Genomic DNA, 14,461 nt, shown 5'->3' on the forward strand with positions numbered 1-14,461 from the left:
TAGTTAAGAGGTTTTATTCCCTCCCTAACTTCAGGGGAAAATCCCTACCTGGGGAAACAACCTTTCTCAGAGAGGTGACCTTGGTTAAAACACAGCGCCAAGAAGGTGAGCAAACATATTAAGAACAGTATGCCATATATGCCAGGTCCCTTGAAACAGCAAGGATGGACTGGCTCCCGGCACATATCAATATGAAATATATTGATATAACTAATATAAGTAAAGTTGAATCTAGGAATGCTTCCTAAAGAAAATGAGCCTTTAACTGAGTTATTTTAGGTTGTGTTTAACTCTTCAGTGTATGAGGTGATGACTCATTCAAAAGCATTGAGATTAGAATAAATGTGGAGAAAAATGTGATTAGTATAGTCAGTATATGTCGACTGCTTACCAGCATTGAGAGATGTGTACAGTTGATGAGTAACTAGTTTCTGCCTTCCAGTAAACTCATTCATCTGGGGAAGTGATGTGAACATAAATTAAAAATCAGGAGAAAGCATGACTCAAATGATATAGTAAGTGCTGTGGGAATTCAGAAGAGGGAAGGAGGGAGGGCGGAGGAGGAGGAAGAGGAGGAGGAGGAGGACTATTATCTATATGTCTCTATATCTATCTATTTATCTAGAGAAAGAGAGAGAGAGAGAGAGAGAGAGATAGAGAGAGAGAGAGAAAAGAAAGGAAGAAAGCAAGAAAGCAAGAAGAAAGAAAGAAAGAAAGAAAGAAAATTTCAATTTGTAGAATCAGGAAAGGCTTCATGGAACAGGTAGTGTATTACTTTCCCAAGTGTAGTTACAAAGTGGGCAACTTAAAATAATTTATTCTCTGACAGTTCTCTTTGTTTTTTGTTTTTTTTTAAAACAACATATTCTTTTTTTAAATTGATTTTTAGAGAAAGAAACATTGATTTGTTCCACTTATTTATGTATTCATTGGTTGATTCCTGTATGTGCCCTGACTGGGGATCAAACCCACAACCTTGGCATGTCAGGATGATGCTCTGACTAACTGAGCTATTTGGCCAGGGCCTATTCTCTGATAGTTCTTGAAGCTAGAACCTGAATTCAGGGTGTCAGCAAGGCCATGTTCCCTCTGAGACTGAGTAGCATCCATTCTTCCTTGCCTCTTCCTAGCTTCGATCAGTTCTTGGTGTCTCTTGGTTTATAGCTGCATCACTTCACTCTCTGATTCTATTGTCACATGGCATTCTCCCTATAGGTCTCCAAATTTTTCTCTTCTTATAGAGAGACAGCAGTCATAATTGGATTAAGGACCTACTCTACTCCAATATGACCTCTTCTTAACTAATTACACCTGCAGTGACCCTATTTCCAAGTCAGTCACATTCTGTGGTACTGGGGGCTTAGGACTTATGTTAAAATATCTTTTGGGGGAACAAAATTCAACTAATAAGAGGTGACATGATAAAGAGGTATTAAATTAAAACTTACTAAAAAAAAGGAAGGATAAGATTGCAATAAGCTGAGTTAAAGAGGGAAGAACCAAAGGGAACGATGGACATAGGAAAGCATAAGGAATATTCAGGAAATGAAATAGTGAGAAGCACGGTTAGCTGGTGTGTTGAAGAGCTGTGGAGAGATAAAGTCAGAGTAGTTTCTCCAATTGTCTCCAAAATGTTCAAAGTGGAATTAAATTAAGGACTGTGCACCCTGGCTGGTTGCTCAGTGGTTAAAGCATTGGCCCTCAAAACCAAAGGGTGACCGGTTTGATTCCCTGTCAAGGGCATGTACCTGGGTTGCAGGTACGATCCCCAGCTGTGTGGAAGGCAACCAATCGATGTGTCTCTCTCACAAAGCAATCATGTTTCTCTCTCTCAACAAAAAATAAAACTAGGTACTGTGCATTTCATTTGCATGTTATTATTTTTGTAGTTTGTTTTTTTTAAACCTGTAACAATTCCCATTTGTCTGCTTCCTCACCTTTTCCCCCCATGCATTGATTTGTTGAGACCACAGCAGTTTTCTTGTTGAATGTGCCATATTCTGGATTTATCGAAAGAGAGTGGAAAGGAGGGAGGGAGGGAGGGAGAGAAGGAGAGAGAGAGAGAGAGAGAAACATTGATGTGAGAGAGACGTTGATTGGTTGTCTCTCGCATGCCCCCGACTGGGATTGAGTTGCAACCGAGGTACTTGGCCTTGACTAGAATCAAAACCGAGACCCTTCAGTCCATGGGCTGATGCTCTATCCACTGAGCCAAACTGGCGAGGACCAAATATGTTTTTTATTTATCAATGATGAGCATTTTTTCAATCTTGTTTTATCTAATTTTCATATTATTTGACCATTTGTTCAGTGTTGATTTGGTGTTTTCCTTTTGTTTGTTTGTTTACTTATTGTTATTTTTCTTTTAAGATTGTACTATGCATTTACAAATTTTATTCAGTATAACAAAAAATAATGCATTGTTATAAAAGACAAATTTCAAGTTTCAAAAGATAGCTATAATGAAATATAACCCCCAAAAAAGAGAGATACAGAATGTAAATATATAATAGGGCATTTCTTTGACAGGATCTTGTGATGAATCATGTTTGCTTTTTTTAAAAAAAAAATTCTAAGTAGACAAACCTAAAAAACAAATCTCTTGTCACCCTAGCTGGTTTGGCTCAGTGGATAGAACATCGGGTCTGTGGACTGAACGGTCCCAGGTTCGACTCCAGTCGAGGGCACAGTGAGGGGTGTGCAGGAGGCAGCTGATCAATGATTCTCTCATCACTGATGTTTCTATTTCTCTCTCTCTCTCCCTTCCTCTTTGAAATAGAAAACAAAACAAAACACCACAAAGCTCTTGAATCAAAAACTTCTTTTGCTCTGACTGGGTGGTTCAGTTAGTTGGAGTGTTGTCCTGTGCACCAAAAGGTTTGATTTCCAGTCAGGTGGGTATAGGATGTAACCGATCGATATTTCTCTGTCATGTTTTTTTCTCCCTTCCTCTTTCTCTCTAAAAATCAATAGAAGCATATCCTTGGGTGAGGATTAAATAAAGCACACAAACTTCTCTTATTTCTATTTTGAAATGGAAGTAAGTCTTAAATCATAAAAGCTCTTTTACATACCCACACACAGAGCACCCAGAATGTAATTTTATTCCTTGTCCTCTGAGTGTTTCATTTGGCTGTTTTTTATATACATCAATTCTTTTTAAAATTTTTATTTTATGTATTGATTTTAAGGGAGAGATCGAGAGATCAATTTGTGCACTTATTTGTTCCACTTAATACATTCATTGGTTGAGTCTTGCATGGATGGGCCCTGATCTGGGATCAAATCCTTGGCATATTGGGATGATTGAGCTACCTTGCCAGAGCCTATACACCAATTCTTTATCACTTTTAACTATTTTTCAGTCATTCCTATTATAGATTTTTTCTTCATTTCTTTTTTTTGTTATGTTATACTCAAATAGGATTTTCCTTTCAAACCACAAAAGTTGTATAGGTGAATTGAAACAAGCAGAAATCATTTGAGGTACATGAAGAAAAAGCCAAACATCTCTAGTTCCTTTCCTCTAAGCTACTCAAGTGAAATAGCCTAGTGTTTCTTCCATAATTTTTTCTATGTTTGTAGAAACACATATACCTACAGATTCATCTTCTCTTATTTTATAAGATTATCATACTACCATATACATTATGCTACAACTTCTATTTTTTTACTTTTTAGGATGTCACATATTTTCTTTTTTATCATGAAATAGATACCTAATTCCTTGTTCCAACTGCATAATATTCCATTTATGTAGGTTCTATCAGTGAGCCATACCTGTGAGGGCTACTTTTCTAGTTCTTTCAAAATGAAGTATTTCACTTGTAAAGAAGTGTCACATAGGAAGTTTCCCTACTACTAAGAAGCTTTGAATAACTTGTTGACTCAAGCCTTAATTTTTCATCCATTCCATAAGGGTATTGGACCAGATTATTGCCAAGGTCTCTCTGGTTCTTACTCTGCTCAGATTCTTGTCAAGTTATTTTTAGGGAATTTTTATTAGGTCCTAGATTGTAGGATTTGGTCACCTTTTCAATGTCATTTGTATATTTAGAGCATGGATTAAAAGACTGATACTCCAAAATGTGTTATTTTTTTTATTGTAGCTTTAACATGGTGCTATCAATTAGAACATGATGTATGAAGTAGCCTTTCCCTAAATTTTACTTTATCCACCTACTATGGTATCTAACAAGACAGGAAAAATCTCATTGAGCCTCTGATTTATTCTTTTGGTTTACAGTGTGCATGATTAAATTATTAGCTATATCTGTGTTAGGATGAGTGCTAGTTTTAGGAATAAAATTTTATATTTCAGCTCAGCAGGTGTGGCTCAGTGGTTGAGCTTTGACCCATGAACCATTCCCGGTCAGGGCACATGCCTGGGTGGCAGGCTTGGTCCCTAGTAGGGGCGTGCAAGAGGCAGCCAATCAATGCGTCTCTCTCATCTGTGTTTCTGTCTCTATCCCTCTCTCTTCCTCTCGCTCTAAAATAAATAAAAACATTAAAAAATAAAATTTTATGCTTCAATAATTTATCTTTCGTTTCTTATACTAAAATGTCAGGATTGAAGTTTTAAGAGTTAATGTTAATATTCCCTAATCTCTTAAATTGTCTATTATTCCTACAAAGAGCAAACCAGTGTTGTTACAGTATTGAAATGCCAATGTCCTTGACAGGCATTTTGTTGATCCTTTCAGGGAACTAAATTATTATAATTTGGCTAAAAGTTTGCATAAGTTTTCCCTTGCAGCCCTGGACTTGGAAACAGGAAGCATTTATAATTTTATATTCATAAGAACCTCACAATAGGGTGTAGGAAGGATGGGATAGGATTTTACTTCAGTTGTGCAATGGCAGATTGTCTTGGACAGTTCATAGTTGGCTGTTTATTTAGACACTTTTTAAATGCCTTATAAATTATCCTGAAACATACAAGGCAATCTCTCTATATAAAAGGCTAAGCAACCATATGACCGGCCAGTAGGTATGACACACACTGACCCCCAGGGAGCAGACGCTCAACACAGGAGCTGCCGAGCTGCCATGACTTGGCAGCGGTGGTTCTCGGGTGACATCAGCACCCTGGAACCAGAGAGGAGGGAGCCCGATTCCAGGTTACCTCACCCGAGAACTACCCTCTTGCATTCCAGGACCCCTCAGGGGTGTTAGACAGCCAGTTTCAGCCCAATCCCCTCAGGCCAGGCTGAGGGACCGTACCTGCTGGAGGGACCCCGCTCACTCTGCAGACAACCGTCAGGCCCCAGCACCACCCCAGGTGCAGCTGGCTGGGAAGGGGATGCGGGAGTTGGCTCCAGGGGGTGTCCGGCCCATCTCACCCAGCCCCACCCTGCTGGCCACCTTCTAATTAATTTCCTTTCAATGTGCACGAATCCGTGCACTGGGGCACTAGTGTGGTTATAAAAGGCCACCTTAACTTCTTAAGTACTATAAGTATGATATCTAGATTTAGGTTTATAAGGCAGATAATGTCGGAATTTTAGGATTCTTATTTTACAAAACTACTTAAAACATTTGAATAGAGATATTCTTTTGTTAAAGTGAATGTATATAGAATAATAATTAACATTCTTAATAAATAGTCCTTGAATTTTCATAAAGCTAGAAGAAACCTAAGATTCTATTTAGTTTGAGCTTAGTAATTCATCCTCTCGTTTTATAATTTAGGAATCTTAGGCCCAGAGAAATTGTGTCCTGACCAAAATCATGCAACAACTTTATGGGAAGATCATGTCTAGAACTCATGGTACATCCTGCCATGCTCAGCCTAGCTCTTTTTCTATTCTGTTACCTGTGTTTTATTTATTTTTATTTTTTAAATATATTTTTATTGATTTCCGAGAGGGAGAGAGAGGGGGAGAGAGATAAAAACAAACATCAATTATGAGAGAGAATCACTGATTGCCTGCCTCTTGCATGCCCCCTACTGGGAATTGAGCCTGCATCCTGGGCATGTGCCCTTGATCAGAATCAAACCTGGGACCCTTAAGTCTACAGGCCGATGCTCTATCCACTGAGCCAAACCAGTCAGGGCTGTGTTTTTGTTTTTTTATTATGCTTTCATATTTTTCCACTTATGTCAATTTGTGTTTTATTATCATAAATAATTTCAGTCTATTCTCAAGACATACCCACTTGATTTTATAACTTATAATTTGACATTTGTATGAAAACCTTTTAAAAAATATCTTTACTGGTTTTAAAAAGAAAGAGGAAGGGAGAGAGAGAGAAACATCAATGTGAGAGCAAACCATCCAGATTGGCTGTCTTCTGCAGGCCAGCTACCAGGATCGAGCCTGCAACCAGACATGTGCCCTGACTGGGGAATCAGTGGCAACTTTTTGGTGCACGGACAATGCCCAGCCAACTGAACCACATCAGCCAGGCCTGAAAACATTTTTATTTATTTTTAATCCTCATCTTTGGATATTTTTTTCCATTGATCTTTTGAGAAAGAGTGGGATGGGGAAGAGAGAGAGAGAGAACCGTTCGTGTGAGAGAGACACATAGACTGGCTGGTTGCCTCCCACACACACCCCGACGTCAAACCCACAACCGAAGTGCATGACCTTGACCAGGAATCAAACCCACGATCCTTCGGTCCACGGGCCCATCCTCCAACCACTGAATCAAACTGACCAGGGCTGAAAACATTTTAAAAAGTGGATATCGAGGCTAGGAAATCTTTGCTTGGGCATTTGGCTTTATTTAATTTTCTTTCTTTTTTTTAAAATATATTTTATTGATTTTTTACAGAGAGGAGGGAAGAGGGATAGTCAGAAACATCAATGAGAGAGAAACATCGATCAGCTGCCTCCTGCACGCCCCCTACTGGGGATGTGCCCGTAACCAAGGTACATGCCCTTGATCAGAATCGAACCTGGGACCCTTGAGTCTGCAGGCAGATGCTCTATCCACTGAGCCAAACCGGTTAGGGCTAATTTTCTTAATATGAATGGTGCAGCAGTTGTGAACCCAGGACATCTGTGTTTTCCATTTATTTGTGTGCTTGTTTGTTTTTTACAGTTGTCATTTGTAATAAAGCTTTTTCAGAGTATAGGTAAATGTTAAATTAAAAAGTATAATCAGCATATTTACAGTTTTACGACAGAAAGAGCAGGAAAGTGACAAGAAAGACTAAGTCTGTAGCTAATTACGTATATGCCATAGGGCAAATCATGTAACCTCTGTGGGACTCTGTTTCTTCTCCCTACTTAATTAGAATCCTTCAGGGGTTCTCCCCAGGACAAATGTATTGGTTTTTAAATATTTGTTAATTGAAATGTGACATATACAATGTGAAGTGCACAAATCATAAGGATGTTGAATTATAAAATGCACCCTATTGTAATCAGTACTGATGTATTTTGAAAAGTATCCCTGGGTGATTATGATAAGCTTTCATTGTTAAAACCCTTTACTTGAGACTATAGGTGATCACATGCCTTTTACAACTCTTTCTAGAGTGAAATTAGCAGAAACATGGTAGAGAGAACGAATTTGGGCAATCAACGAATTTGGGAAAATTTTACTTTGAAGAGGTTTATGGGGCTTATATAGTCTTCTTCTGATGTCTCTCTTCCTGTTTGCCCTTTTTTCCTTTCTGTCTAGGTCCTGGATAGAATGGAGAGGGGTCCTACTGAACCTCTAACTATCTTTTCTGAGAGTGGTCAGAGTTCTTACACAGGTCTGTTGATTCTATGAAGTTTGATTTATAAAAGACTTGATTTCTACTTAAAGGATTAAATTAGAAATAGACTTTTTAAAAAGAAGGCATTTTGATCTCAATGTCTGTAGAATATTTTACTTTGGCAAGCTGCATTTGGCCTATGGGTTGGACCCAAAGTGACTGAGTTAAAATCTGCATAATAGAAAAGCAGTTGAGTCATGTCTTTTTCTGTTCTGTTGGAAATATGCAATATGGAAGAATTCTTTATTGGCTACATGGAAAGTACCAAGAAAAGATGGAAAGTTGAATATCTTAGTTGTCCATGATTCTGGAGGGGATTGAAGGCATGGATAAATCCAAGAAGGAAAATATTTATTTGGCTCTCTTTCTGATGTTCTCAGAATTGATAACATTGGGGAAAATCAAAGCTATCTTGCAAGTCTCTGATTCAGAGAAGAGCAAGTGTATATAGTCAGTTTTTGTTTTGTTATGTTTTGTTTCTCACTCATCTACTTCTCTTATCACCATGAATGAACTTTATCATTAATCAGACATAAAAACTCTAGCTCAGTGTTTCCCAAACTTGTCTTCACATTCCAGTCACTGATGGAGCTTTGCAAATTACTTATGCCTTTGTCTCCCTTCCTCCCCACACCCAACCACTTTGGGATTTTGTTTCTTAGTTGGCCTGGGAGTATGGCTTGAGCTTTGGAATTTTTAAAAGATGCTTAGGTGATTCTAGAGTGCAGACAGGTTTGGGACTTCTGCTCTAGCTGGTTAAAGCAAATCTGGCCACTATGCAGTTTATCATTTTTTCCATAATTATTTAGGTAAATAATTAGAATCCTGCACTTTAAATCTTTTTTAAAAATATATTTTGTATTGATTTCAGAAAGGAAGGGAGAGGGAGAGAGAGATAGAAACATCAATGAGAGAGAATGATTGATCAGCTGCCTCCTGCATGTCCCACACAGGGGATCAAGCCGGAAACCCCCTGCATGTGCCCTGACCGGGAATCAAACTGTGACCTCCTGGTTTATAGGTTGACGTTCAACCACTTAGCCATGCTGGCTGGGCAAGAATCCTGGGCTTGAAACCTGTTTTTACTAGAATGTAAGCTTCATAAAAGCAAGTACCATGTCTTTATTTTCTTCACCATTATATCTTGAGCTTTTAGAACAATACCTGGTATTTGAATGTGTGTGTGTGTGTGTGTGTGTGTGTATATATATATATATATGTATATATGTATATATGTATATATATGTATATCCCACGTTCAAAGGCTCTTAAATCTATATGTATATATGTATATATATGTATATCCCACATTCAAAGGCTCTTAAATCATGTTGTTTACCCATATCTTCAGAAAAAGATCACTTCTACTGTCGTGGTAAACAACCTGCTTCCCTATTTATAATGGTCTGGCCCTCTAGCAACTTCAGCTCGAAATTGGCCCTTTAGCAACTTCAGTGCAAAATTATAGCTAATTTGCCTACAAACGTCAGGTGGTCATAATAATCTGGCACTCAGTGTATATTGCATGCTTAATTAATTTGTTGAATGAGTGAATGAACCTATCAGTCTCCAGTGAGCTGAAAGTATGCTTTACCTAATACTTGAGTGGTCTGAAATATACATAGAATGGGGTGATGTTGTCTCTGTCACTTATTAGCTGTATGACCTTAAGCAAGTTTGTCCTCTGTGCCTCAGCTTCCTCATTTGTAAAATGGGGGTTATAGGATCTATTCCATGGGGTTGTAAATGGGGGTTACAGTATCTATTCCATGGGGAATAATTGAGTTAGTAATGCAAAGCACTCAGAGCCATGCCTGACACATAATAATGTCCTGTAAGTTTTAACTACTGTAGAATTCAAGAAGCCCCGGTTTCTCAGCAGTTTGGGTAATTTATCTGTAGAATACTGTTTGAGGGATAAGGTGGAATAATGAAATCAGCTGCATGAAATGTAGTTAAAGAAATCTTGACAAAGAGGTGATTTTTTTTTTTTTTTGGTCAACTTAATGAGGCATAATTTACATACAATAAACTGCATGCATGGTGGTGTTTTTTTCCCTCATAAATTTAGTACTTTTATTTTAAAGTTTAAAAGTTACACAAATAATAGATACTTATACATAGGAAAATGTTTTAAACAGCTGCAATGCTATTGGAGTGACTCTTACAGAGTTAGAATTATGTCTAGTTTTGGTTTCTGTATTTTAACTCTGGAGTCAAATCATTTAATCACATATCATAAATAAATAAGTAATGCTGCAATGAACATAGGGGTGCATATATTCTTTTGTGATGAGTTTTAATAATGTATTTATTAGTTTATATATTTCTTCTGAAATAATCATCACATCAAGTACAGAAAATTTTCAATTCCCTAAAAAGTTTCTATACTCTTGATTTTCAATCTGTCCCTCCCAGCATCCCCATTTTTTAGAATTTTGTATGAATGCATTCATACATTATATTTTCTTTTGTGCTAGCTTTCACTCAGATAATGATTTTTATATTTATCCATGTTGTTGCATGTATCAGTAGTATTTAATTCCTTTTTAATGCTAAGTATTGCTTTGTTGTATGGATATAACATGTTTGTTTATCCATTCACCTGTGTTACTGTTTTTTAAATATGTTTTTATTGATTTCAGAGAGGAAGGGAGAGGGAGAGAGAGATAGAAACATCAATGATGAGAGAGAATCATTGATCTGCTGCCTTCTGCACGCCCCCTGCTGGCGATCAAGCCTGCAGTCCAGGTATGTGCCATGACGGAATCAAACTATGACCTCCTAGTCAACACTCAACCACTGAGACACACCGGCTGGTCTGTTTCTGGTTTTGATGATTATGAATAAAGCTACTGTAAGCATTTTTGTACAAATATTTGTGTAAACATGTTTTCATTTATTTTGGGTAAATCTCTAGCAGTGGGATTGCTGGGTTGTATGGTATAGTATCTAACGTTTTAAGAAATTGCTGAACAGTGTTAAAGGAGGAGATCCTCTCCCTTCCTCTCTGTAAAAAATTCAATAAAGAATATCTCAAAAGAAAAAAAAAATAAGTATAAACTCAGAGTTGCCGTTCTCAGAAACCTCCAGTAAAAGGCAAAAGGTTAATCCCATCTAAAGAGAAACCTGAGTGTGTTCTGTACTGCCCAAGTTCCCTTCCCCAGGAACTACAACTCCTAGTTCAGTTATGGTGGCGTTTTAGTGCTAGAGGTATTTTCTGCACAAAGTTTGCACAAGAAGTTTTCATAAAAAAAATTACCACAAATTTAGCTTCTTAATAAAACACATTTATTGCCGGGGCTGGTTTGGCTCAGTGGATAGAGCGTCGGCCTGCGGACTGAAGGGTCCCGGGTTCGGGTCCGGTCAAGGGCATGTACCTGGGTTGTGGGCACATCCCCAGTGGGAGATGTGCGGGGGGCAGCTGGTCGATGTTTCTCTCTCATCGATGTTTCTAACTCTCTATCTCTCTCCCTTCCTCTCTGTGAAAAATCAATAAAATATATTAAAAAAACAACAACACATTTATTGTGGCACATTTTCATGGGTTAGGAATCTGGGCACAGCTTAGGTGGGTCATCTGTTTTAGGGTCTTTACTGGCAACAGATAAGGTGTCAGGTTTCAAGTCTTGTCTCAATGCTTGACTAAAGAAGGAACTGCTTGCAAGCTCACTTGGTTTGTTTTGGCAAAATTCACTTCCTCAAGGGATGTTAGATTAAGGGCCTTGATTTTTCACTGGCTATTGCCTGCAGGCTGCTCTCTGTTCCTTGCCATGTGGCCCGGAAGGCAACATACAGAGCCTTCTAGGGCAACAGTTGCCAACTGGTGGTCCGCGAGGTCCGAAAGGTTGGCAACCACTCTTCTAGGGAAGTAGAAGTGTCCATCTTTTATAAACTATCTAGAGACCTGGTGCATGAATTCGTGCACCAGTGGGGTCCCTAGGCCTGGCCTGCAGGATTGGGCCGAAACCGGTTCTCCGACATCTGCCAAGGGGTTGGACCAAGGGACCCCACCGATGCATGATTGGGGCCAGGGAGGGATGCGAGAGTTTGGCCAGTTGAGGAGGGACCGTGGGAGGGCTCCAGGGTGTGTCCGGCCCATTTCACTTAGTCCCGATAGGCTGGACCCCAGCAGCAAGCTAACCTACCAGTCAGAGCGTCTGTCCCCTGGTGGTCAGTGCACATCATAGCAAGCGGTTGAGTGGTCTTAGCATATCATTAGCATATTACGCTTTGATTAGTTGAATGGACAACCAGACACTTAGCATATTATATAAGATCATGGAATTGACATCCCATCACCTTTGCCATATTGTGTAGGTTAGAAGCAAGTCACTAGGCCAGCCCACATTCAGAGAGAGGATATTACACAAGTGTGTGAATACTAGGAGGCAGGAATAATTGGTGACCATCTTAGAAGTCCATCTACCATAGAAAGCACGACTTAGTGCCAGGCTGGGATTAGATAAACAATGCGCGATGCGGGGGGGAGGGGGGGAGGAAAGTGGCATGTGAAATTTCCTTTATCTTCCCTCTGTCAAACTTGTATCTCTTACTTCTCTCTACCTTTCACATTAGCCTCTCTTCCCTTCAAGAACAGAGGCATAAAGGTCATTCCCACAATGAGATTTTTTTAAAAAAACCCGAGGATGTGTTTATTGATTTTAGAGAGAGAGAAAGAGAATTATAAATGTGAGAGAAACATGAATGTGAGAGAGAAACATTGCTTGGCTGCCTCCAGTATGTACCCCGACCAGAATCAAACTCCCAACCTTTTTGGTGTATGGGACAACTCTCCAACCAACGAAGCCACTGGCTGGGGTTTGAGTACTTTTTTTTTTCTTTTTAAATTCAATTACGGGTTTACTGAATCATGTATTGTTTAGATATTTGTTTTAAAAACATCTATACTAATAAAAGGGTAATATGCTAATTAGACCAGACATCTTCCACACATCCTTCTGGACAAAGCCACGGTGGCAGGGGCCGAGGCAGAGGCAGTTAGGGGTGATCAGGCCAGGAAGGGAGGACAGCTAGGGGGTGATCAGGCCAGTGGGGGGGGGCATTAGGGGCAATCAAGTTGGCAGGAGAGCAGTTAGCATCAGGCCAGCAGGCAGAGGTAGTTAGGGGCAATCAGGCAGGCAGGGGAGCGGTTAGGAGCCAGTGGTCCCGGATTACGAGAGGGATGTCCAACTGCCAGTTTACGCCCGATCCCTGGGCCTAAACTGGCAGTCAGACATCCCCCGAGGGGTCCTGGATTGGAGATGGTGCAGGCCTGGCTGAGGGATGCCTTCCCTGCCTTACATGAATTTTGTGCACCGGGCCTCTAGTGTTATATAAATTGAGAGAGATACAAAAGTAGAATACTATCATGAAGCACCCATGTACCTTTTACCCAGCTTCAACAATTTATTTTCAACTTTAGCAGAATGGACATTCTGGGCTGGGTAATTTTTTGTTTCAGAGACTGTTCTGTGTATTGTAGGATATTTAACAGCATCCTTGACCTCTATGAGCAGCACTCCAAATATAGTAAAGATATACTACATTTTATTCATTTAATAATTGATGGGCATTTGGGTTGTTTCCAGTTATAAATAAAGTTGCTATTTACTTTCATAGTCAAGTCTTTGTGTACATATGTTTTCATTTATTTGAGCTAAATACCTAGAAGGATATTGCTGGGTCCTATGATAAGTATATGCTTAACTTTATAAGAAACTACCAGGTTGTTGGTACCTTTTTATATTCCCACGAATATGAGAGTTCCAGTTGTCTATATTCTTGTCAACACTTGATATTAATCATTCTTATAAATTCTAGCCATTATAGTAGGTGTGTTATTTCTTTGTGGCCATATGTTTTTTGCTGTTTCTTTTTTTTTTCAATTACAGTTGACATACAATACTATATTAGTTTCAGATGTACAACACAATGATTAGACATTTATATTATTTGCAAAGTGATAGCCCTGATAAGTCTAATACCCATCTGACACCATATCCTGGACTTTTTTTCCCCTCACATCACATGGGTAATGTCAGATGGGCCAAAGTCGTAACAAGGTTTGTGGGAAGCACATCTCACATATGTGCGTCACGTGACCACCACGCTTATGAGCTACAAAAGGATTCCCATAACTATTTTTCTAACTGGCAATTTGTCCTTCTTAATCTCCCTTCACCTTTTTCACTATTCCTCTTACCCCTTCCCATCTGATGACCATTAGTTTGTTCTCTATATCTGTGCATTTGTTTCTGTTTTGTTTGTTCATTTACTTTATTTTTTAGATTCCGCATATAAGTGAAATCACATGGTATTTGTCTTTTTCTATCTGACTTATTTTGCTTAGCATAATACCATCTAGGCTAGTCCATCCATGTTGTCATATATGGCAAAATTTCATTCTTTTTTATGACCCAGTAATATTCCATTATCACATTTTTTTACCCACTCATCTATCTATGGACACTTAGATTGCTTCCATATTGTGGCTGTTGTTAATAATGCTGCAGTACACATAAGAATGCATGTATCATTTTAAAAAATAATTTTTATTGATTTTTTTTAATATAATAAATCTTTATTGTTCAGATTATTACACTTGTTCCTCTTTTTTCCCTCCATAGCTCCCTTCCACCCGGTTCCCACCCCACCCCATGTCCTTACCCCCCATCACTGTCCTCATCCATAGGAGTACGATTTTTGTCGAGTCTCTTCCCACACTCCCACACCCGTCCCCCCCCC

At 39.0% G+C, this 14,461-nt stretch overlaps 1 protein-coding gene across 6 annotated transcripts in view; it reads left to right on the forward strand.

The window, feature by feature from the left end:
• Window positions 1-7,603: 7,603 nt before the first annotated feature.
• Window positions 7,604-14,461, forward strand: part of NCOA6 (nuclear receptor coactivator 6) — a 91,592-nt gene continuing 84,734 nt past the window's right edge. For 5 of the 6 annotated variants that reach the window (XM_006764576.2, XM_006764577.2, XM_015564482.1 and 2 more), the window contains exon 1: window positions 7,615-7,711. The gene's annotated coding sequence lies outside the window, so the exon portion shown is untranslated. Of the gene's footprint in view, window positions 7,712-14,461 lie in introns of all 6 variants that reach the window. The other variant, XM_015564484.1, reaches the window with a different exon arrangement.

The sequence above is a fragment of the Myotis davidii genome, unplaced genomic scaffold, assembly GCF_000327345.1.
Source record: "Myotis davidii unplaced genomic scaffold, ASM32734v1 scaffold38, whole genome shotgun sequence".
Classification (NCBI taxonomy): domain Eukaryota; kingdom Metazoa; phylum Chordata; class Mammalia; order Chiroptera; family Vespertilionidae; genus Myotis; species Myotis davidii.